Here is a 23955-nt window from a genome sequence, read left to right as displayed (position 1 = left end):
TTCAAAAGTTCGAGGAGTTTAGAGAATTCCCCTTAAAAACAGCTTTTCTTTTCTGACCCACCTTTCTAAGCTTTCTTACCAACCTTTCCTCTGGATACATGGTGTTCTTTTCCCAAGAATCTCTCTTGCTCTCCCTCCTTTTCCCCCACTTTTCCTGCCTCCCTCCCTCTCTCAGTATTTGTCTTCATCCCCTGGAATTGGATACACTACCCTCCATAGCCCACCCAATTTGTCTTTGCATGATCACCTTCTGTGTATTTCTTTTTTCCTCCTCTTTCTCTAGAATCTTCACTGTTCTCTTTCTATCTATTCTTTATGTTCATTTCTGTAGAAGCTACACGATAGTCATAAAGCCTTGAAACACTGATACTAGGGCTCTTTTTTTAAGATTTATTTATTTATTTATTAGAAAGAGTTACAGAGAGAGGAGGAGAGACAGAGGCTGAGAGACCCATCTTCTATCCTCTGTTTCACTCCCCAAATGGCTGCAAGATCTGGGGCTGCGCCACGCCAAAGCCAGCAGCCAGGATTCCATCTGAGTCTCCACGTGAGTGGCAGGGGCCCCAGACTGGGTCCTCATCTGTTTTCCCAGGCACATGAGCCAGAAGCTGGGTTGGAAATGGAACAGCCAGGACTCGAACTGGCGCTCTGACATATGATGCTAGTGTTGCAGGCAGCCACTTAACCTGCCGTGCCACAACACTGGCCCTGTCCTAGTCATTTTTTACACACTGAACCCACTTGATTATTTCTTCTTCGGTAATAGGTTTATTTGGTGAGACTCAAAGATAAACAATCTAAGACAAAGCATCTCCAGCTCATTTGCAGAGATTGACAGAAAGTCTGCTTTAGCTTTGCTTTGGCACAGTACATTGAATTCAGCATTGCTAATGAAGAACAATATAGTGACTCTATCACACAGCATTATTGAACATATGAATTATAATATTCATGAGACTTTCATTGTGTATATTCACCTATATTTCCAGATTTTATGATCGCTTATTGTTCATCAGTAGATTTTTTCCCCTTGCCTTTCCTTTCTCTTTGTATTAGCCATAGTTCCTCATTAGCATGTTCTTCATTAGAAGTAGCCCATATTTTGCTGGTGCTGTGGCGTAGCAGGTAAAGCCACCACCTGCAGTGCTGGCATCCCATATGGGCACTGGTTCGAGTTCTAGCTGCTCCTCTTCTGATCCAGCTCTCTGCTATGGCCTAGGAAAGCAGTAGAAGATGGCCCAAGACCTTGGGCCCCTGCACCCATGTGAGAGACACAGATGCTCCTGGCTCCTGGCTTCGGATCAGTGCAGCTCCTGCTGTTGCAGCCAGTTGAGAAGTGAACCAGCAGATGGAAGACCTCTTTCTCTGCCTCTCCTTCTCTCTGTGTGTGTAATTCCAACTTTCAAATAAATAAATCAATCTAAAAAAAAAAGAAGTAGTCCATATTTTAACAACTTGGCTTTGAAAACAAAACCAAATGCTTAAGTGGAGTCCATTGAGAACCAGAAGTTGTGGAACAGTTAGGTTCTGTTTTGGCCCTTCTCCATTTCTGTCAACGGCCAGCATTTCTGTCCCAGTTAAGAGGAGGAAGTTACTCAAGAGAGGCCCCTTAGCAACACTCTACATTCATTGAAAAATAGCATGTCCAGAGTGGGCGTTCCATTTAGGGGTTAAGTCACTGCTTGGGACATACGCAGCCCATATCAGAGTGCCTGGGTCAGAGTCCTGGCTCCGCCTCCATTCCAGCTTCCTGCTGATGTGCACCCTGGGAGGCAGTGGTCATGGTTCAGGTACGTGGGTCCCTGCCACCCACATGAGAGAGCTGGACTGAGTTTCAGGCTTTGGGGTGACTGTTGTGGGCATCTGTGGAGTAAACCAGTGGATGAAAGTTTCTCTGTCTTGCTCCCTTTAAAACAAATAAAAAATAAAAAACAAACAGCATAGCAACCATTTCCTTCTTGCTTTTCTGAAACAGTTAACAAAAAAAAAAATCTCTATTTAGTACTATTTCCTAGTATCCAATGTTTATTACTCCTTTCTTTCCTTTTTCATAATGTCATTGTGAGACAAGAATTTATCATTCCTACAGCACCAATCAAAAACTGGACATACAGACAGGCTGTGAATTCCCAACCTAATTCACAGTAAGTCAGAACAGAGCTAAACCCAGAAGCTGGCTCTCTGCTGACTGGGTGTCTAGTCCAGGCCTTTCTAGCCTGCAAGAAGCCGTCTGGTTAATGCTGAGGACATGGCTTGCTTACTGTTGCTCTTGGAAAATGAATCTCTTTCTTCCTTCCTTCCTTCCTTCCTTCCTTCCTACCTCAAAAAAGAAAAAGAAAAAAACAATGCAAAACAATAAACCTGACTTTATTAAATGAGCAAGAGAGAGGAAGATCTCTCCACAGCAGCTGCAACGGCTCAGGTGAGAGCCTAAAGGCAGAGCAACAGCTGTAGTCACCCGCGAGTGCAGTGATTTCCCATCACCAGCTAGCATCACAATTTCCAGAAAAGCTGCCAGCAACAAGCAGAAATTGGCATTTCACACCCACAGCCACAGCCACACCCTCTCTCAGGGACCTGGGAAATGTTCCTGACTGCTCCTTGTCCTCATACTTTCCTGCCTGCCACCAAGCCAGGTAAACAAGCCAGTTACTGGACTCACCTGCAGTTGAGGTGTCATGAAGGCCCCTCCCTGCTGCCAGCGATCCTTATAGGGTCATTTCATTTCTAATCAGCGTGGTTTCCTGAAAATCAAAACCCCCAGGGACAAGCACCTTATTCCTACTCTCCTTTTCCCTTTCTCAGATAGCTCTCATTCCAAACAATACCCTCAGGACTCGAACCACCTGGGCACCTATCACATTGAAGTAATTGGCAATGGAAGTGCTTATCCCCATTTCTAAAATATAGGACTTGTTTATGTTATACTTCCACCCAGCACAGTCTGACCAACTGTTAGGACTCCATAAATGCTGATTGGATAGAACTTGCCTAAACTGGCCTGGGTGCCTTCTGAATTTCACAGTGTGCTGGGTTCCGGGCAAAGCTCAACTGACTAAGGCAACTGCTTCCTCCCTGATGCAGCGACCCACCCAGGGGCCAGAACAGGGAGGCAGTACACCTGCGCAGCAGAGACTGGACTGAGGGCCCTCATCTATTTGTGATCCCACAACATTACTTTCTCCTCTGCCACAGGCAAAGGTGCTCCTAGAATTTACTTTTTTTTTTTTTTTTCTCCTGCGCTGAGGCAGGTCCTTTTGTGGGGGCAGAGATGTTAATAGGATCAGGCTGAGGGTGAGGTAGGGATCAGGGTAGAGACCACAGCCTGAATTACACTGTAGAGATCACTAAGGAACTTGGGTTTGGGTGGGCATTTGGCCTAAGACCCACTTGGGATGCAGATACATTGACACGCCTGGGTTAGAGCCTCGGCTCCTCTCAGCTCCTGATTCCAGCTTCCTGTTAGTGTGTCTTGGAGGGCACCAGGTGAAGGCTCAAGGACTTGGGTCTCTGCCACCCATATGAGAGAACCAGTTTGGGTTCTTGGCTTCTGACTGCAGCCTGGCCCAGTCCTGGCTGTTGTGGGCAATTTTGAAGTGAACCAGCAGATGGGGAATCTCTGTCAAATAAATACATTTTTAATAATGAAATTTCAAATAAATACATTCTGAATAAAGAAATTTAGATTCCAACTTAATAGGGACCTGTATAAACCAATCTGTGTGTCTGTAGGGTTCAGAGAGTGGTTCCTAAAGACTTGTTGTCTAGATTAAAACATCATCAGGGGGCTGGCACTATGGTGGGTAAAGCCGCTGCCTGCAGTGCCGGCATCCCATATGGGCGTCGGTTTGAGTCCCAGCTGCTCCACTTGCAATCCAGCTCTCTGCTATGGCCTGGGAATGCAGCAGAAGATGACCCAAGTCCTTGGGCCTCTGTATCTGCATGGGAGAGCCGGAAGAAGCCCTTGGCTCCTGGCTTCAGATTGGTGCACTTGGGCCATTGTGGCTGACTGGGGAATGAACCAGCAAATGGAAGACCTCTCTTTCTCTCTGCCTCTCCTTCTCTCTCTATGTTAACTCTGACTTTCAAATAAATAAATAAATATTTTTAAAAAATCATCAGAGCAACTTTTTAACTATATGACCTTATGCGAGTTACTTAACTTCTTTGTACCTCAATTTCTTTCTTTTTTTTTTTTTGAAAGATCTAATTATTTATTTGAAAGTCAGAGTTACACAGAGAGAGGAGAGGCAGAGAGAGAGAGAGAGAGAGAGAGAGAGAGAGAGAGAGGTCTTCCATCCGCTGGTTCACTCCCCAGATGGCCGCAATGGCTGGAGCTGCGCCGATCCAAAGCCAGGAACCAGGAGCTTCTTCCAGGTCTCCCACGTGGGTGCAGGGGCCCAAGGACTTGGGCCATCTTCTACTGTGTTCCCGGGCCATAACAGAGAGCTGGACAGGAAGTGGAGCAACCGGGTCTCGAACCGGTGCCCATATGGGATGCTGGCGCTTCAGGCCGAGGCGTTAACCCACTGCACCACAGCACCAGCCCCACTTTTTTTTTTTTGAAAGATTTTTTATTTATTTTTTTAAAAGGTAGAGTTACAGACAGTGAGAGAGAGAGAGAAAGATCTTCCTTCCATTGGTTCACTCCCCAAATAGCTGCAACAGTTGGAGCTGTGCTGATCCGAAGCCAAGTGCCAGGAGCTTCTTCCTGGTCTCCCATGTGGGTGCAGGGGCCCAAGGACTTGGGCCATCTACTACTGCTTTCCCAGGCCACAGCAGAGAGCTGAATCGAAAGAGGAGCAACTGGGACTAGAACCGGCACCCACATGGGATGCCGGCTCTGCAGCCACAGCGTCGGACCCTGTACCTCAATTTCTTTACTCACAAAGTAGACTTAACGATAGTACCTAAATCATAAGAGTGTTGAAAGAATCATATTAGTTACAGCTTCAAAAAGTCTGTGGAAACTGTGTCCCATGTTGGAGTGCCTGGGTTTAATTCCCAGTTCCACTCTTCATGCCAGCTTCCTGCTAACGCACACCCTGGGAGGCCGCGGGTGAGGGCTCAGTCCCGTGGGTCCCTGCCACCCACATGGGCAACTGAGATTGGGTTTCCAGCTCCTGGCTTTATCCTGGCCTGACCCTGGCTGTTGCAGGCATTTGGGGAGTGAACCAGTGAATTGAAGGCCTCTCTTTCTTTCTGTCTTTCTGCCTTCCAAATTAAAAAAAAAAAGTTTGTGGAAAATGGAGTTAAAAGATAAAAATAAAGCATAAACTTTATTTCTCAACATCATCCCTATCGAGTCCAGGACGCTGCTGAAAACAAAGACACCAGTCATTGAGTCATCCCTGAAAGACTCATTGCGTGTCCTCAGAAGGCAACCATGTCCATGTAGTGTTTTTTTACATGAACTAGAGAAAACTGGGTGCCCTTTAAACTGTTTTTGAGATTAGGAGACAAAACAAAGTCAGAAGGGACCACAGCAGGACTGAAAGTTGAGTGCCTAATGATTGCCATCAAAATTCTCAAAAATTACCTTTTTAAAAAATTTTATCTATTTATTTGAAAGGCAGACCTACGGGGAGGTAGAGGCAGAGAGAGAGAGAGAGAGAGAAAGGTCTTCCATTTGTTGGTTCACTCCCCAAATGGCCACAATGGCTGGAGCTGGGCTGATCTGAAGCCAGGAGCCTCCTCCAGGTCTCCCATGTGGATGCAGGGGCCCAAGGACTTGGGCCATCTTCCACTGCCTTCCCAGGCCATTGCAGGGAGCTGGATCAGAAGCAGAGCAGCCCAGTCTTGAAATGGTGCCCAAATGGGATGCTGGCACTGCAGGCAGTGGCCTTACCTGCTATGCCACAGTGCCAGGCCCCAAAATTACCTTTGATGAGAGCAACGAGCAGGAGTGTCATCGGGTGGAGAAGGACCCTGGTGAAGCCACCTGAGCATTTGGCTGACTCTCCTATGAGCAGATGTTATCACTCTTTGGCCTTCAAGAAAGTCAGCAAGAAAATGTCTACACAGCCCATAAAACTGCTGCCATGGCCTTTTGCTCTTGGCTGGTCTGCACTGGCTGTGCCTGGACCCTCTTGGTAGCCATCACTTGGATTGTGCTTTGTCTTCAGGATCATACTGGTAATGCTAAATGCTTCAGGGTCTTGATCCCACTTGGTTTACATTTCCATTTAAAGCTACGCTTTTCTCTGAAGTTATCTTGGGCAGAAGTTTTGGCACCCATTGAGAAGGAAGTTTTCTCCATTTTAATTTTACAGTCAGAACCCTGTAAGCTGAACCAATGGAGGTGTCTACGGTGTTGGCTATTGTTTCTGCTGTGAATTATCAATCCTCTTTAAGTAGGGCACAAACAAGATGAATTTTTTTCCCTCACAAATAGATGTGGATGGTCCACTTCATCTTCAACATCATCTCATTCCTTCTTCTTCTTCTTCTTCTTTTTTTTTTTCTTTTTTTTTTTTTTTTTTTTTTTTTTTTTTTTGGACAGGCAGAGTTAGATAGTGAGAGAGATGGAGAGAAAGATCTTCCTTCCGTTGGTTCACCTCCCAAATGGCCACCAGGTGCTTCCTCCTGGTCTCCCATGGGGTGCAGGGCCCAAGCACTTGGGCCATCCTCCACTGCACTCCCTGGCCACAGCAGAGAGCTGGACTGGAAGAGGGGCAACCAGGACAGAATCCGGCGCCCCAACTGGGACTGGAACCTGGTGTGCCGGCACCGCAGGTGGAGGATTAGCCTAGTGAGCCGCAGCACTGGCCATCTCATTTTTCTTAAAATGAGTTACCTGGGATGGACACAGAGGCACAGCGGACTCAACAGCTGCTTAAGTCACCCATGTATCATGTCAGAGAGCTGGGATTGAGTCCCAGTTTTCTGCTAATATGTCTGTGAAGGCAGAGCAAGACAGCCCAAGCCCAAGTACTTAGACCTCTGCCACCCATGTGGCAGACCCAGATGGAGCTCCTGGCTCCTGGCTTTGGTCTGGCCCAGCCCTGGCTGTTGCAGCCATTTCGGGAATGAATCAGTGGATGAAGTCCTCTTTCTCTGTCTCTCTCTCTCTTTTTTTTTTTTTTTTTTTTTTTTGACAGGCAGAGTGGATAGTGAGAGAGACAGAGAGAAAGGTCTTCCTTTTTGCCGTTGGTTCACCCTCCAATGGCCACTGCGATGGGCACATCGTGCTGATCCGAAGCCAGGAGTCAGGTGCTTCTCCTGGTCTCCCATGCGGGTGCAGGGCCCAAGCACTTGGGCCATCATCCACTGCCTTCCTGGGCCATAGCAGAGAGCTGGCCTGGAAGAGGGGCAACCGGGACAGAATCCAGCGCCCTGACCGGGACTAGAACCCAGTGTGCCGGCGCTGCAAGGCGGAGGATTAGCCTGTTAAGCCACGGCGCCGGCCTCTCTGTCTCTTTCAAATCAAGTTGATATGAGTTCATTTTGATACAAAAAATTTGGAAATGCATGCATAGGTTTTCCATAATACTCAGTTGAAGAACTTTTTGAAGCTCCCTCATACATGTTCATGCTCCACATTGTTATTACTGAGGAAGATGGCTTTTTTAAAAAACATTTATTTATTTGAAAGTCAGAGTCACAGAGAAGCAGAGGCAGAGAGAGAGAGAAAGAGAGAGACAGAGGGAGAGGTCTTCCATCCACTGGTTCACTCCTCAAATGGCTGTAAGGGCTGGGCTAATTTGAAGCCAGGAGCCAGGAGCTTCTTCCGGTATCCCATGTAGGTGCAGGAGCCCAAGTACTTGCGCCATCTTCTACTGCTTCTGCATAGCAGAGAGTTGGATCAGAAGTGGAGCAGCTGGGACTTGAACCAGTGCCCACATGGACTGCCAGCACTGTAGGCAGTGGCTTTATCCACTACACCACAGTGCCAGCCTCAAGAAAGATGGCTTTTGGATGGCAGCTGGTTGACTAGGGTAAGGTTTGCGTTGCAAGTTAAGTAAAAGAGGCTAGAGACAGCAGAATTATTTTTGCATAAATGAGTGAGAAGAATTTGGACTTCAGGGTGGGAAGAAATTTGAGACAAGGTAAGGAGGAAACCTAAAAAGGGGAGACGGGAAACATAAGCATCAATGTACAGCGCTGTAGCACAGTAGCTTAAGCCATCCCACATCAGAGCACTGCTTTGAATCCTGGTGCTCTTCTTCCAACCCAGCTCCCTGCTAATGTGCCTAGCAAAGCAGTGGGAGATGGCCCAAGCACGTGGGGCCCTGCCACCCATATGGAAGAGCCAGGTGGAGTTTCTGGCTCCTGGCTTTGGCCTGGCCCAGCACTGGCTTTTGTGGCCATTTAAGGAGTGAACCAGGAGATAGAAGATCTCTCTCTCTCTCTTTTTCTCTCTCCTTCTCTCTGTTATTCTGCATTTCAAATAAATTAAATATTTTAAAAGAAGTAATTTAAATTTTTTCAGTAGTAGAATATCAAGATGTCTTTAAAAAGAAAGAACAGGTATATTTAATTTGAAAGCATTTATGTTGCTAAGAATCTAAACCACTACTCAAGTAAAATGAGAGCAATTTAACAAAATCTATCAAAATAAAAAGGTACATATGATGGACTTTAAAATTCTATTTCCAGGAGTTTACCCTACATTGCACTTGGCAGTTTCATGATATCCTTCTCTGTAATACCAAAACTTTAGAACCCACCTAAGAGGTCAGCATTGTGGCATAGCAGGTAAAGCCACTGCCCTGCACTGCAGCCACTTGGGGCGTGAACCAGCAGTTGGAAGATCTCTCTCTCTCTCGCTCTCAGCCACAGCCTCTGTAACTCTGCCTTTCAAATAAATAAATAAATCCTTTAAAAAAAGAAAGAAAAGAAATCACCTAAGTGTCTATCAATATACTATATCTGTACAATGGAATAATATATAGCCATTAAAAAGGTTCAGGCAGAGTTATTCAAATATGCATCTTTTAAGGCCGGCACTGTGGTGCAGTGGGTTAAAACCCTGGCCTGAGGTGCCAGCATCCCATATGTGTGCCGGTTTGAGTCCCAGCAGCTCCTCTTCCCATCTAGCTCTCCACTATGGCCTAGGAAAGCAGCAGAAAATGGCCCAAGTCCTTGGGCCCCTTGTCCTGCATGAGAGACCCAGAAGTTCCTGGCTCCTGGCTTCAGATTGGTGCAGCTCTGGCCAATGTGGCCAACTGGGGAGTGAACCAGCGGATGGAAGACCTTTTTTTTTCTCTGCCTCACCTTCTCTGTGTAACTCTAACTTTCAAATACATAAATAATTTTTTTTTAATAAAAAGAAGTGTTCTGGGGCCAGCACTGTGGCGCACTGGGTTAATGCCCTGGCCTGAAGTGCCAGTACCCCATATGGGCGCTGGTTCTAGTCCCGGCTGCTCCTCTTCCAATCCAGCTCTCTGCTGTGGCCTGGGAAAGCAGTAGAAGATGGCCCAAGTCCTTGGGCCCCTGCACCCGCACAGGAGACCTGGAAGAAACTCCTGGCTCCTGGCTTTGGATCAGCGCAGCTCTGGCCATTGCGGCCAATTGGGCAGTAACCAGCGGATGGAAGACCTCTCTCTCTCTCTCTCTCTCTGCCTTTCCTCTCTGTGTAACTCTGACTTTCAAATAAATAAATAAATCTTAAAAAAAAAAAAGTGTTCCTTGATGATACTTCCTTTACAAAAAACAGAAGCAAATATGTATCTTTTATGAAGCAATAGGAAGTTCTGTCCCAGGCAGGGGGAAACACTGAGCACCAGGCCAGAGTGCAACAGAGGCACCATGTTTGCAGAGGGGTCAGAGGGGTCAGTCGGAGAATCACAAAGCCCCCTCAGCAGTGCCAGAGGGAGGGTCAGGGACCCACACTGGGGAGGTCCTTGACAACTTCTTTTAAGACAGCAGGCCTGTGGCTCACCTCCACAGAGCTGCAGTTCTGCTGCGCCTGGCTGGGTCTGGTTTGCAGAACGGGCCAGGGGCAAATCAGAGAAAGGTAGTGAAGGGGCAGGAAGATGGTGCTAAGAAAAGGAGCCTGGGTATTGTGGATCATGCAGGGGCTCATAAAAAAATACTCCAAAATGGCCGGCGCCGCGGCTCACTAGTCTAATCCTCCGCCTGCGGCACCAGCACCCCAGGTTCTAGTCCCGGTTGGGGCACCGGATTTTGTCCTGGTTGCTCCTCTTCCAGTCTGGCTCTCTGCTGTGGCCCGGGAGGGCAATGGAGGATGGCCCAAGTGCTTGGGCCCTGCACCCGCACGCTCCTGGCTTCAGACTGGTATAGCAACGGCCGTGGCAGCCATTTGGGAGGTGAACCAACGGAAGGAAGACCTTTCTCTCTGTCTCTCTCTCTCACTGCCTAACTCTGCCTGTCAAAAAAAAAAAAAATTATAAAAAAGATACTCCAAAAAGAAGACCTCGGAAGCTGAGTTTCTCTCTGACCTTCTTCTGCCCTCCTGTCTTTAGCTGTTCATGCTCCTCTGAGCCAAGCTACAGAAACTAGAATTGCTTCCCCCCAGGGCAGGTCACAGACACAAGAGTCCCTATTCCCCAAAACCATCCACAAAACTAGAAATGTTACTCTTCCTTTTCCCTACCTTCTTGTGTAAGTTGGCCTTAAAGAGTCCCTCTAAGCTACGTTGTGTGATTGTAGGGCATAAGCTCCCCTTCAAGCATGGATCCTGCCCATCCCTGGGAAGCAGGAATGCTACACAGAGGACAAGAATCCGAACAGACAGGCCCTGCTGGTTCCCAGACGCCCCTCAGTCTATTTCTATTACATCATGTCCTTTTTGTCCGTATTTCTGTCCATGCTGCACTGAATGTAAGTCTGGAAATGGATAAGGCACTCTTGGATCTTTGCGCCTTTCATCTAAAGCCCCTATGTCACATAAAACTCTGAGCTGATAAATTCGTTCTGGTTTTCTCCTGTTAACCTGTCTTTTGTTATAAGGTCCACGGCTCTTTATGACAGGCAGGAAAGAATCACCTCCTTTTCTCCCCTACAATTAAACACATAGTTAAATGGCTTTCTTCCTTTAATTTTTAAAATTAATTAATTAATTAATTTGAAAGGCAGAAATAGAGATTGTCCATCTTCCGGTTTACTCTCCAAATGCCTGCGGGGACCTGAACTCAATCCACATCTCCCACATGGGTGGTAGTAGTTGAGCTGTCACCCGCAGCATCCCACAGAGTATTAGCAGGAAGCTCGATCAGAAGTAGTGGAGTTGGGACTCAAACCATGCACTCCCAATTTGGCACGCAGGCACCCCAAGTGGAAGTTAACAGCTTAACCTCTGCACCAAACACCTGCCCCTGTTACATAGCTATTTAACTGATTTTTCAATGGGTTATGAAGATATTGATTCCAACACAGAATTCATGAAAATTGTGTTGTATTTATTATGCATTTTCTGTAACCCTGAGAATCTAATGTATTAATAACTTTCTTAAAAAATAAGCCATTTACGCCGGATTCTATCCTGGTTGCCCCTCTTCCAGGCCAGCTCTTTGCTATGGCCCGGGAAGGCAGTGGAGGATGGCCCAAGTGCTTGGGCCCTGCACCCACATGGGAGACCAGGAGAAGCACCTGGCTCCTGGCTTCAGATCAGCGAGATGTGCCTGCCACAGTGGCCATTGGAGGGTGAACCAACGGCAAAAAGGAAGACCTTTCTCTCTGTCTCTCTCTCACTATCCACTCTGCCTGTCAAAAAAAAAAAAAAAAATAAGCCATTTAAGCTGGCGCCGCTGCTCAATAGGCTAATCCTCTGCCTGTGGCGCTGGCACACCGGGTTCTATTCCCAGTCAGGGCGCCGGATTCTGTCCTGGTTGCTCCTCTTCCAGTCCAGCTCTCTGCTGTGGCCCGGGAAGGCAGTGGAGGATGCTTGGGCCCTGCACCTGCATGGGAGACCAGGAGAAGCACCTGGCTCCTGGCTTTGGATCGGCGTAGCTCTGACCGTAGTGGCCATTTGGAGGGTGAACCAACGGAAAAGGAAGACCTTTCTCCCTGTCTCTCTCTCTCACTGTCCACTATGCCTGTCCAAAAAAAAAAAAGCCATTTAGAAACTTTCAAAGAAAAAGAAAAAGTTATCGATACTGACAAAGAAAGAAGCCTTATTGTTCCAGTAAACATTTTTTCTTTTTAATCTACAACTTAAGAGTAGTGTTTAAGACACCATTTGGGGGGCTGGCGCTGTGGCACAGTGGGTTAAAGCCCCAGCCTCCAGCACCAGCATCCCATACAGGCACTGGTTCGAGTCCTGGTTGCTCCTCTTCCAATTCAGCTCTCTGTTATGGTCTGGAAAAGCAGTAGAAGATGGGCCAAGTTCTTGGGTCCTGCACCCACGTGGGAGACCTGGAAGAAGCTCCTGTCTCCTGGCTTTGGATCAGCTAAGCTCTGGCTGTTGTGGTCAATTGGGAAGTGGACCAACGGAATGGAAGACCTCTCTTTCTCTGGCTCTACTTCTCCCTGTAACTCTGTCTTTCAAATAAATAAATTATTTTTTTAAAAAAAGACGCCATTTGGGACACTAGCATTCCATATCATAGTGTCCGGGTTCAAGTCCCGCTCCAGCTTCCTGTTACTGTGCGAGCAGGGAGGCAGCAGATGATGGCTCAGGCAATCGGATTCCTTTCAGCCGTATGGGATGATCCTGAGTTCCGGGATCCTGGCTTGGGCCTGGCCCAGACCCAGCTGTTGTGGGCGTTTCGAGAGCAAACTAGCAGATGGGAGATATTTCTCTCTCTCTTTCCCTTTCAAATAAAATAAATAAATAAAAATTCTAAAATAATCTACAACTTAGATGACGATATAGTTGAGAAAGGATGGATGACAAACACAAGATTTCAAATGATCTTTTGAAATTTTTTAAAGTTTTAAATTGACAAACAGTAATTGTATATCTTCTGTAGTATGCTGTCATGCTTTGGTATATGTTTATAATGCAGGCAAATCATTGAGCAGATTGGAACAAAGTGTCAACATCGACAAGAATAAATTCAACACTGAAGATGCACATTAAGGTGTTTTTTTTTTTTAATCAATTGCCCAGGAAGGCCAGCGCTGCGGCTCACTAGGCTAATCCTCCGCCTTGCGGCGCCGGCACACTGGGTTCTAGTCCCGGTTGGGGTGCCGGATTCTGTCCCGGTTGCCCCTCTTCCAGGCCAGCTCTCTGCTGTGGCCCGGGAGTGCAGTGGAAGATGGCCCAAATGCTTGGGCCCTGCACCCCATGGGAGACCAGGAGAAGCACCTGGCTCTTGCCTTCTGATCAGTGCAGTGCGCCGGCCACAGCTCACTGGCCACGGCAGCCATTGGAGGGTGAACCAACGGCAAAAAGGAAGACCTTTCTCTCTGTGTCTCTCTCTCACTGTCCACTCTGCCTGTCAAAATAAATAAATAAAAATAAAAAAAATTTCCCAGGAAGGAGCAGGACTGACTTGACAGTGTTTTATGTGAAAAAGGTTTAGGTCTCATCAAACCCAGTGCAGTCACAGTTTCTTGACAAGACACATGTCAGATCCAGAGAGATGATAGTCTCACTACATTTTGAACTAACCAGTTCTGGCTGTGCCAGTTACGACACACATTGAAGAATTAGTGTATGCCTACTGAGAGATCATGTTAGGAAAGGATCTAGTAACTTATCTAAGTGAGAAAAAAATTTATGCAATTTAGAAATATTAACGATGGAGAAGAGACGACCATGGTGATGAACAACTATCCTCAAATAGCTGATCAAGTTTAAGGTCAACAACATGAAGTTGCCAATATTTGACTGCTATGATCTAGAAAACAACAGGTTCATTAGGTTCAACCTAATAGAAGAGGATGGAGATTCTTTTTGTAATGCTGCAGAGAGCAAACAAGAATCATTGGCTGAAAGAGAGAAGTAAATATTACATCCACATAGGAAGGAATTTGTCACAACCGGATGCTCAGAAGCAGAATCAGTTGCCCTATAAGGATTAAGGTTCCTGTCACTGAGAGAGCCCAGGCAGAGATAGGTGACAATCTACTGGGGATACTGTGGGAGACTCCCTGTGAGGTAGGCTGCATCTGCAAGCTGTCCAGCTGGACCCCCAAGGTTCGGGGATAACACACCAAACCAGTTAGGGGCCCTGGGCATCCCAGAAGGTTTGCATTGCTGTGTCTTTGCCTACTTGGCACTCTGCATATTCCTACTCAATTCTCCAGACTCAAATGTGGCCCCACCTGAATTCCCCAAATGGTCTGTCACTCTCTCCATTGCGCCACCAATTACCTTGTGCTCACTTCTGTAGAAGCTCTCAGCATTCTTTTGCAATTGTTTGTGTCCTCAGTCCCATTCTGACTAAATGTGAGCTGCTTGTGAGCCAGAAAGATAGACCTTCCATCCTTGTATCCTTGAGAGTAGAACAATATCCGTCACATGGTGAATCAACACATACGTATTAAATGAATGGGGCCAGAGATTTTAATTTTGTATGTATGTAACATCAAAAAAACTATCACATGTACATTTTGAATCAAATATTAATTGATTAATATCTTTATTGTGATACACACTTTATTTCATTTATTTTAAAAAATTAAAGCCATAGGACATGTGTTTGGTGCAGTTCATAAACTGCCACTTGAGACACTCATATCCATATGGGATTGCCTGGTAGAGTCCCAGATCTGCTTCCCATCCCAGCTTCCTGCTAATGTGTTCCCTTGGGGGCAGCAGACTATGGCTCAAAAACTTGGGTCCCTGACACATGAGAGACCTACATAGAGTTCTGGGCTTCAGCCTGTTTCAGCTTTGGTTCTTGTGGGAATTCAGAGAGTGAACCAGAGGATGGAGGATATCTCTGTGTGTGTCTCTCTATCCCTGCCTTTCAAATAAAGTAAGTAAAAATGTAACTATACATACAAAATGGAAGCAATGACCCAGGTTCCACAATTAATTTCAGCTTTCAGCCTCATCATGACAAGCACTGAGCTGCAGGTTCCGGGGCAGGGAGTCGACCACAGCAGCCTTTGGGAACCTGATGGAAGCTATAGGCCTTCTTGCTAGAGGTGCAAGTGTGTACTAAAATTGACATTCCACTTTGGAGGCTCCCTGGTCCCCCTAGAGTCCGTCTGCGGACAGCTTCTTCTCCCTCTGCAATCCTACAACCTGAGAAGCAGGAAGAAGCAGTCTGGGAAACTTTCCCAGGGAGAGCTCAAGAGTGGAGGGGAGGTGCAGCAGGAAACCCCACGGTGAGACAGGCAGGGGGCGCGATCACACGCTGGGAGGCAAGTGTGGAAACGCGAGGCCGGAGTCCGAGGCCTGCCGGATCGCGTGTTCTCAGACCGTGGAGCCTGGGGTTCCAGTCCTGCAGCTTTCTCCTCCTCTCCCTGTGGCTCACTCTCCCTTCCTCCCTTTTCGGCAGCCCTAATGGAAACTCGGCAGCTCTTTCTCTTTCCTTCCAGATGGGAGGCTCTGGCAACAAGAAAGTTCTGATTCTGTTCTCTCTGCCAAGGGATAAAGCTAAAATCTGTTTTCTTGGAAACCAACTAATGTCTTTAGGAAGCATGACCCTCATTAGGGAGGGACTGGCCCCTTGGAATACAGAGAAGGCAAGAAAATAATTTCCAGCACCCGCTGAATCGGTGATTCCAAACACATCAGCACCTTGAACACCAACAAACGATTTCAAAACGGACTCACTTGTCTCTGCCATCTACCCACCTCGCTGCTCTTCTTTGGATGTCAGATAACTCTGAAATGTTTCTGACAGCCTGTCTGGGAGGTAAGAGACCCAGAGCTCACATTTTCCACAGGACAAATAGCGCAAGGGACACATAGGAAGCCCAGGAGCACAATACAATCAGCTTCCTATTGAACCCTCGGGAACTTGGCAGTTGGAAGAACTTCTGTAGAGTCCAGAAAGCCCAGAACATTACTTAGTCTGTAAGCCACTAGACTGAGAGAGAGAATGGAATTTGGGGTGGGGTTAGGAAGCCTGAGCTGTGTCCCCAGATAGGCCCCTGACTCACGATGTGATAACAGCCTGTTCATTTCCTGGCTCAATGTTCCCATGCCTACCCCACCTTCCCAGGCCCCTTCCCATACCCAAGCAAAATAAAATAATGATTTTATTCTTTCTGGAGAAAGCCAGACATGATTGTTTCTATAAAGGAATCTGGAAAGCAGCCAGTCTCCCAGCATAGCTACGTAAGATGAGCTTGTCCATTTTATAGCCCAGGAACCTTCTGGGTGGCACATAAAGCCAGGACTGTAAACCCTTTGTGTGTGGTTAGGAGCCTCAGATGGGGATGAACATCTCTGTGTCCTCGGTCTGGGATGACAGGCTGGGAGACAGCTGGGTAACACCCAACTAGGCCAGGGAATGAGTCAGGGCTCAAGGACTCGATACCAACCTCTGCCACTCCTGCCAGGAACTCTCTGGGTGAGAGAGTGGAGGAGCTGAGGGGCGGGCCTCCGGCTGCCTGCCCTGGAACTTCGGGCTTGTGGTTTCACCCTGGTTTGCCCTACAGCTGTAACGTGTCTACTGACACGCAAGCCCTGGACACACTGTCCCTCCCCCGTTCCCAAACCTCTGCTCAGTGTCTGGAACAGATGGCAGGCCAGGTGAGAGGAGCAGGGAAGAGCAGAGCTAGGGGCAGACAGACTCCTTCAGAGAACACGGGCAAATACAAGGCTTCTCATGGAGAAGGTGAAGAGCAACTAGAAACTAAAGTCACCTTCAAGGAAACAGTAAGGAAAGGGCAGATGGGGGGTCGGTGCTGTGGAGCAGTGGGTTAAAGCCCTGCCTGCAGTGCCGGCACCCCCATACCGCTGCTGCTCCACTTCTGATCCAGCTCCCTGCTAATGTGCCTGGGAAAGCAACAGAGGATGGCCCAAGTCCTTGGGCCCCTGCACCCATGTGGGAAGACCTCGGAGAAGCTCCTGGCTCCTGGCTTCAGATCAGTCCAGCTCCGGGCTCTCTGTAACTCTGTCTTTCAAATAAAATAAATCTTTTAAAAAATAACCAAGAACTTAAAAAGAAAGAAAGAAAAGGAGAGACGAGTGAGACAGACAGGCTGCTGCAGGTGATGAGACACGACCGAGGGACCGGCTGATGCGTACCCAGTAGCCTCGTCTCCTGTCTGCCAATCTGCAAGATTCAGGAGCAAATGGCTAAAGGCCCATGGCTTGTTTTGACATCTTCAGCTCCTGGCAATCCATCTCTCTCCTCAGCACATCGATTCCCAGTGTGGGGCAGGTCTTAGAAATATCCTCCGGTAGGTGGCGCCGCGGCTCACTAGGCTAATCCTCCGCCTTGCGGCGCCAGCACACGGGTTTCTAGTCCTGGTCGGGGTACCGGATTCTGTCCTGGTTGCCCCTCTTCCAGGCCAACTCTCTGCTGTGGCCCGGGAGTGCAGTGGAGGATGGCCCAAGTGCTTGGGCCCTGCACCCCATGGGAGACCAGGAGAAGCACCTGGCTCCTGCCTTTGGATCAGCGCGGTGTGCTGGCCGCAGCGTGCTGGCTGTGGCGGCCATTGGAGGGTGAACCAACGCAAAGACTTTTCTCTCTGTCTCTCTCTCTCTCACTGTCCACTCTGCCTGTCAAAAAAAAAAAAAAAAAAGAAAAGAAAGAAAGAAAGAAATATCCTCCAGTGCCAAAACAGGCTACCGCTCACATGTTTCCTTATATGATCTTACTTAGTGTTCCCAGCCACTCTGCGAGGTAAGTTTTAGGATCCCCATCTCACTGATGGGTACAGTAAAACACACAGGGTTTAATTAATTTGCTTACAGAGTCTGGAAATAGTGGAGCCAGGTCCATCAGATGGAAGACTGGGTTTGAGTCCCGGCTTGCTGCCAGACCAGCTTTCTGCTGATGCGCACCCCGGGAGGTACTAAGTTATGGCTCAAGTACTGGGGACTCTGATACCTGTGTGGGAGACCCAAACTGAGCTTCTGGCTCATGCCTCCACCGGGCCCAGCTCTGGCCGTTGCGTCTCATTTGGGATGAGAGAACCAGTGAATTCAATATATCTCTCTTTCTCAAATAAAAATTATAAAAAATAAGGTGAGTTGTCAGAGCCTCCTTGGATCCCACTACATCAAGTTGCCTTTGATCTGATGTCAAATCAAATCAAAATGACCCCCAAAGGGTAGACATCTTAAGCCCTCTAAGGAGCAGAACAGGTAATGAACAATGAATGGAAATCTCAGAATCTCTCAACGGCGGTATTTAAACATCCTGGAATGGCTGGGCTTGTGCAGGCCTCCCTGCCATCTGAGCTCCCTGCGCAGCCTTGGTGCCCTCTAGTGGAAGTTTTCTGCATTCACATAGCTTCCCTGGCTTCAACCCCAAAGAATTGGGAAGGAAGCCCTCACCCAGCCACTGGGGAGCAAACTGAAAGAATGGCCAGCTGGAAAACCCATGTTTGTATGTCAGAGTCCATGGGAGCAGAGGAAGGAAGGAATACAGATGAGAAAATGCATGCCAAGCACGTGGCTCAGATGGGACCCCCAAAAGAGTTATTGTCTGTATGTAAATAAGCCAAGGCCTTTGTGTATTATTTACAGGAACTCAATATACATCTCATAGAGTTGTAGACTTTTTAAGGCTCTAGAAATATACTTTTTATTTTATTTTACTTATTTATCTATTTGAAAGGCAAAGAGACAGAAAGAAATCGACATGGGGTGAGAGGAGAAGAAGAGATCTTCCATTCATTGGTTTACTTCCCAAACGCCTGCAATAGCCAGGGCTGGGTCAGGCCAAAGTCAGAAGCCCATAAGTCATTCCAGGACTCCCGTATGGGTGTCAAGACCCAATTACTTGGCCGGTGCCACGGCTCACTTGGCTCATCCTCCGCCTTGCAGCGCCAGCACACTGGGTTCTAGTCCCGGTCGGGGCGCCGGATTCTGTCCCGGTTGCCCCTCTTCCAGGCCAGCTCTCTGCTGTGGCCCAGGAGTGCAGTGGAGGATGGCCCAAGTGCTTGGGCCCTGTACCCGCATGGGAGACCAGGAGGAAGCACCTGGTTGCTGGCTTTGGATCAGCGCAGCACGCCGGCCATAGCAGCCATTTGGGGGGTGAACCAACGGCAAAGGAAAACCTTTCTCTCTGTCTATCTCACTGTCCACTCTGCCTGTCAAAAAAAAAAAAAAAAAAAAAAAGACCCAATTACTTGAACCATCACCACTGCCACCCAAGATGTTCATTAGCAGGAAGCTGGAATCAGAAGCAGAGCAACTTGAACCCAGAGACTCTGATATGGGATGTGGGCAACCAAGTGGTATTTTAACTGCTATGCCAAACACTTGCCCTGAGTTACTTTTATTTAATGAGAAAAATTAGTGATCAGAGATGTGAAGTGACTTGCCCAAGGCCACAGGGCAAATCAGCAATGATGGGACTAGAACCCCTATCTTCTGCTTCCCAATCTGGAGCTCTCTCCTCTGTTTCACACTTCCTCATTTGTTGATTGATTAATTTTAGTCATAAATTGGTGTGCACATGAGGACAAGAGTTGCAGGTATAACTGGGGCATTGTTTTTGCCTTCATCTGCTCACAATTCATACACATCTCATTCTTTCATTCAATATCTGTTTGCCAAACACTACCCTAGGCACTGTTTTCCAAGTTGGTGGGCCCTTTCTTAGTGTCCCAGCATAGGAGAAGGGGATCCCAGGCTCCTGGGACTCTATGCTGCTGCCCTCCGTGGACACTCGGAGCTGCTTCCCCACATTCCCAGCACTAAGGTGTTGGATTTATTTCTGCTGTCCCCTCGCCCCGCCCCGACCCCCCCCCCCGCCCACCTGCAGAGGTAATCCCTGGGAATGGAAGTGGGTTAGAAAGAGATTACTCTGATCCAAAGGCTTTACTCTCTCTTCCCTACACATAGTGTGAGGGTGGGGACTCAGGGGTGGGGAATCGCAAATAGCCTGAAATTCCCTGCTAGGATTATTGCTCGATTTAGCCAGCTGGGGTGAAAGTGGAGAAAGGAGAGGCAAGGGATTAATTCTAGACCTAGCTGGAGCGGCAGGAGGCATGGGCTTCTTTCCCTGCTGAGCCAGGATAAGCAATATCTCTTCCTAAACATACCTTTAGAATGCAGAATCTAGGGCAGGCAGGGAGAGGTACAGGAAAAGGCTTTGTCCCTAGCAGCAGGGGAGAGTGGGAGGATGGATGAGAAGAGAAGCTAATAAGGAATCATTTTGGGGCTTGGAAATGACTTCATTTTGGCGGTCTCAGCTACCACAGAGGTGAGAGAGCAAACACTCAGGGCTTGCAGTCCCTATGCCAGTCAGGGGCTCTCCTGCTTTAGGGATACTGTGGGAGGGGGTGGCTCTGGGGACAGAGATGTTATCTGGGTCCAACAAAAATAACAAATACCAGGATTCTGCTAGGCTCTGTAGATCCCTTCCAGGGCTATCATGAGGCTTAGAAGCAGTGGTCAGGGACCACCGTTGCGGCCAATTTGGGGAGTGAACCAGTGGATGGAAGACCTTTCTCTCTGTCTCTCCCTCTCACTGTCTGTAACTCTACCTCTCAAATAAATAAAATCTTTTTTGTTTTTTTTTTGACAGGCAGAGTGGATAGTGAGAGAGAGACAGAGAGAAAGGTCTTCCTTTTTGCCGTTGGTTCACCCTCCAATGGCTGCTGCGGAGCGCCAGGAGCCAGGCGCTTTTCCCGGTCTCCCATGCGGGTGCAGGGCCCAAGCACTTGGGCAATCATCCACTGCACTCCCGGGCCATAGCAGAGAGCTGGACTGGAAGAGGAGCAACCGGGATAGAATCCGGCGCCCCAACTGGGACTAGAACCCGGTGTGCCTGCGCCGCAAGGCGGAGGATTAGCCTGTTAAGCCACGGCGCCGGCCATAAATAAAATCTTTAAAAAAAAAAAAAGATACTCTCGGGCACTACAGCAGTCTTAACCAGCACACAGAACCACAGATAGTCAACTTGAAGAGACAAGCTCTGAGAGAGAGAAAGACAGAAACGTAGAGAGCTTCCATCTGCTGATTCATACCCCCAAATGCCTGTAATGATCAGGGTTGGGCCAGAGCTCAGAGCTGAGAATACGACCCAGGTGTCCCACTAGTGGCAGGGACCCAGTCACTTGACCCATCACTACCAACTCCCACAGTGTGCATTGGCAGGAAGCCAGAGCCAGGAACCCAGTCACGTTAATGTGGGATGTGGCATCTCAACTGCTAGGCCAAACTCCGGCCTAGGATTTCAATTTTGTGATGTTATCTCCACTGGGAGGAAAAGAAAATGCAGGTATATATCCCACTGTGCACAGGGAGGCCCATCCTCTTCGGGATCCATTGGAAGTTTCAGTAAGACAACAAGAGATTCCAGGAACCCCCCTGTATTTGGAGAAATAGGAAATCAACTTTTCCTTCTGTCTCCTAGTTCACCTCAGATTCTCCTCCTCTATTTATTTTGTAAGTAACTAGCTGAGTGTCTACCAGCTTGCAGGCCTAGTCTATGCAATGCTGAGCCCCTAACCTATTCCTTCCTCTGATTGCACAAAGAGTTCCCTTATCTTACTCTCACCATCAAGGCAAGACCTTTTTATCTTGCTTATGGAGAAATGTGAACTAGTAGTGTTGCAGGGTTATGAAACCCCCTTTGGGTGTCACTTCTCTCATAGACACCTTCCAATTTTCCATGCAGCTGAGGTAGGAGGATTAGACGACTTCTCCAAAACAGCAGCTAATCGAACACCACCACTCATTTATAATTCATCTCAACATGAATTCCAATAATATTGACTCCCCCTACTATTTCATCCAGGCTGATGTGGATCATGTTTGGGTCATCTGAAAAACTGATCTGAGGACAGACAGAAACAATCTGGAATGTACTGGCTGCTGTGTGAGCCAACATCAAATCTGACAGCGGGGTGGGGGGCTGCCGCACAGTGGGTTATGCTGCTGTTTGGGATCCTGGCATACCATATCCGAGTGCCTGGTTCAAGTCCTCGCTACTCTGTTTCCAATTGCATGGGAAGCCTGGATGGAGTTTCAGGCTCCTGGCTTTGACCTGGCCCAGCCCTGGCTGTTACAAGCATTTGGGCAGTGAACGAAGTGCCGAGAACTTCGTCTGGGTCTCCTACATGGGTGGCAGAGACCCAGGTACTTGAGCTGCACCTCCTGCCTCCTAAGGTGCAGAGCGGCAGGAATCTGGAATCTCGGCTGGAATCTGGGGCAGAGCCAGAATTTGAAGCCAGGTACTTTGATATGAGATGTGGGTCTTCCCAGCAGCATTTTAACTGCTATTACAAAGGCACTCCCCTTGTATCTTTTTTTTTTTTAAAGATTTATTTTATTTATTTGAAAGGCAGAGTTACACAGAGAAAGAGGGAGACAGAAAGAAATCGCCCATCTGCTGGTTCACTCCCCAGATGGCTGCAACGGGCCAGGGCTGGGCCAGACCAAAGCCAGGAGCCAGGAGCTTCTTCTTGGTCTCCCACGTGGGTGGCAGGGGCCCAAGGACTTGGGTTATCCCCTGCTGCCTTCCCGGGCCATAGCAGAGAGCTGGATCAGAAGTGGAGCAGCTGGCAGGCAGCAGCTTGACCTGCTATGCCACAATGCCAGCCCCCCTCCCTGCACCTTTTATTAACACAAATACACACATACCCCTAGCACCTAACTTCACGTCACCATTAATGTGTCATGCTATTGGTTCAAGTTGTGGCTAGAGCTGATGGGACTGACAGTATAGATGGAAAGTGACGATTTAAGACAATAAATATGATCCCCAAACCCAGAAGTAATTTCACTTCCACTGATAGTCCCTGGCACCTCACTCAACCTTGGCAGCAGCTGGACTGCAGCCTGAAAGCTCTAGTATGTACAGACCACGGCTGTCGGTAAGTGCGGAAAGTGCTTGCCACTCAGCAACATCTGAAGTACGGGACTTTCCAGTATGATGCCAACATCACGGCTCCTTTAAAAGCTGAATGCGGGGGCCAGCGCTGTGGCACAGGTTAATCCTCCCCCTGTGGTGCCAGCATCCCACATGGGCACCGGTTTGTGTCTCCTCTTCTCATCCGGGCCCAGGAAAGCAGTGGAAGATGGCCCAAGTCCTTGAGCCGCTGCACCTGCGTGGGAGACCTAGAAGAAGCTCCTGGCTCCTGGCTTCAGACAGCTCTGGACGTTGTGGTCATTTGGGGAAGATCTTTCTGTCCCTCCCTTTCACTATCTGTAACTCTACCTCTCAAATAAATAAATAAAATCTTAAAAAAAAAAAAAAAAGCTGAATGTGAAGCAGTATGAGTTCTGAAGTTGACTGCTTGGGTCTGGATCCCAGTTCTGCCAATTCCTTGCACAAATGCCACATTTCATTTCTTTGTGGTTTAACCACATATGTAAAACAGGAATATTGTCTTTTTTTTTTTTTTTTTTTTTTAGTGAGGATTGAGCTAATACACGTAAAATGCTTAGAAATTTGCCAGGCACCTGGTAAGCAATTTCTAAAATATAAGCTATTATTAAATTTGTTAGTATTAAAACTATGGCTCCCACAATGACAAAGAAATGTCTTTGCCAATCCAGGTATCTTTTGCTTTAGTGAACACAAAAGTAAATTCCCTTGACAGTAAGAAAGAATTTTCTACATAGTACACACAGGGAAAACGAGGGTTCAGATGCAAGGTTATGCAGCACATTGGGGTCACAAGCAGATCAGAAACTATTCATTTTCACCCTTTAGGAAACCAACGCCTCCAGCGTACTCCGGGCATTGAAGGAAAACACTTGCCTCAGAGTTCCCTGACCTCCGAGGGAAAACATCTCATTTCGTACCGGAGAGAAATAAAGCGCAGAAATGCGACAAGCCCATAGGAATGCAGGAGCCCCTGGACGCCAGACAACCTCGCGCGCAGGCGCAGCTCGACCTCTAGCTCGCTCCGGCTGGCGCGTGACAGCCGTGCGTTTCACCCTACCCCCAACCCCCTCTCACTGCGCACGCGCGACCGCGACCGTACTCCGCCCTCCCCACCCTTACCCCCAAGAGG

The sequence above is a fragment of the Lepus europaeus genome, chromosome 18 (genome assembly GCF_033115175.1).
Source record: "Lepus europaeus isolate LE1 chromosome 18, mLepTim1.pri, whole genome shotgun sequence".
NCBI classification, from domain to species: domain Eukaryota; kingdom Metazoa; phylum Chordata; class Mammalia; order Lagomorpha; family Leporidae; genus Lepus; species Lepus europaeus.
Note: the sequence above shows the minus strand (reverse complement) of the source record.